Source organism: Lemur catta, chromosome 7 (genome assembly GCF_020740605.2).
Source record: "Lemur catta isolate mLemCat1 chromosome 7, mLemCat1.pri, whole genome shotgun sequence".
Lineage (NCBI taxonomy): Eukaryota > Metazoa > Chordata > Mammalia > Primates > Lemuridae > Lemur > Lemur catta.
In genome coordinates this window covers 33,037,528-33,039,848 of record NC_059134.1, presented here as the reverse complement: position 1 = coordinate 33,039,848, position 2,321 = coordinate 33,037,528, and positions in this window count along the sequence as shown.

Sequence of the window (2,321 nt, the reverse complement as noted above, 5' to 3'; positions counted from 1 at the left end):
TCTCAGTAAGAATATCCTTTTTCTATTGAAAAGATGATATAATATCAAATAAAAATTAAATAATAACAAAACCCATAATACCACTACTTTAATATCACAGTTATACATTTAAAAATATTATCTTTTAGTGTTTCCATGTAGATTTCCCTGTGGTATTTTTCAGGAAATTTATATTTTTTCTCAATCTTAAATGTCAAGAAAAATATTAGTTGAGAAATCAGGAAAGTGATGGTTCTTTGAGAATTAAACCTTAAAAATCAACACACAGACTATACTGATTTGGAGGAAGCAAAGCTGACATACAGAGCCTCAGGTTAAGGTTGCCATTTTGCTGGAGCAGGCAGGAAAGAGGCGATCATGACCTCATTGGTTAGTCTTACCTGTAGCTGTAGTCGTGTGATAAGAGTGTATTTATGGTCCTATCATCAGCTAACCATGAGCCATTCTTGCAAATATGGTGTCTAATAAATATCAAGTTTAGGAAACAACATAGTACCTTAAAATGGCAATTTCAACACATGAAACTGTGTAATATTAAACTTGCTAGATGATCCTAATGTTACATTATTCAAATGCTATCCAATAAGGATCACTGGTAATTTTTAGTATTTGAGTAGTCACCTTATACTACAGTTCCTTGTAAATATCATGACACTTTTTAATTTCTTATGTATTGAACATTTTTAAAAGATATCCATAATAATTTATAAAGAGTTGAGAGTATTTTCAGAATTACATGATTTCAGAAATTCCCAACAACTCTTGAGAATTCTAATTTCTTTTCTCCAAATCCTGTAGAATGATATCTGGAGGGATGGAGAAGATTTGGAAACATGACATTTTTGAATCTTAGCTCACAGGAAACATTGTAAATAACAAAATTTTAAAAGTTTATTCATGCCAGAGTTTCTAACAATATTTTCCTGTGCATCATAGTATTATTCTTGGAATGTAATATTTGTCTCTGACTCAATTTGAGTTCATTTTTGTAATTTAGCAAATTCCTAATCTGTTTCTACAAATAAGCAAATATGAGGGTGGCTTAAATTTTTATTTCACTGCATTTTATATATTGTTCTACTGCCCACGTATTGCCATAAACAACTTCTGTTATATAAGCTTCCCTTTCCAAAAGCAGTGTGAAGATTTAAGGAATAATTTAGTTTACCATGGAAAATTTACATTTTAATCCAAGTATTTTAGGGTTATTTATTTTCAATGTATGTTTTTTAATGGTCTATTTGGAGATTTCAACATTCTCAACTGACACACTATAAGCAGTAGGTACAAGAAATGGTCAAAAGAAAGAACACTAAGAATTCTAATAAGCAGGATGCATTTTGATAGCAGTACAAAAATGATTTATCACTGAAATCAGGCTACATTTAATATCCTTGCTTATCTTGTGGAAATTGACACACCACTTTTTTTTCATATTTTATTCTTCAAAATCCCTGAAGCAATCTGTTTTCAGATAAAGGTCAAGGAGGAAGAATGCTGTCCTCAGCATCATTTGGATTTCAAACCTAAAATTACATTTGCCCTGAATTCTAGAACATTTTCACTAATAAAATGATTCATCTAGTGAATTTAGTGAATTTTCTCTGATTCCATGGTTACATTTTCAATGAATACTGGGAAATTGAAGGAATCGTGAGTCTCAGGTGAAAAAAATGGTAATTAAATATGTATTTTTATTTTAAAGAAAATTTCTTAAAACATATCAGCTTTTTGACTATATTAAAAAGAGACAAAGAGGACGACTTTTACAATAATTTAATAAAATGTTGTAAAAAATGATTCAGTAAAGTCAGCATGACTCATTGATTTACCAATAAATCACATGACTATTTTCACATGATTGACACGTTGCTTTGCAGATATTTAAAACTAATAATCTGAATGAAGACTGAGCAAACAACTCTTTTCCATGTATGTTGTACAAGGCAGAGAACATAAACCTCTATAAAATAAGGCTTTAGTATTTGTTAGAAATCCACAGAGTAAGGAACCAGGTGCAGACGTGGGTTAGGCAATTGCTCAGTCTGCCACGGAGGGGAGGGGAGGTGAGGATCAAAGTCATGGTGCCATTTATCTCAAACATCCACATGTGATTTTTAACATAACTGGCAAATGCAAACTCTCCTGCTTCCTGCTTAGAAAGATAAATACACCTAAAACAACAACCCTGCTCAGCAGAGCTGAACATTTTTTTCTGAAGATGTTTGCAATGTGCAAGAACTGGCTGCATGGTACAACTATGGACCTAACCATCAAACTCAAAATTAGCCAGAGAAGAATGTCCTGAAGTCAGAAAGAAC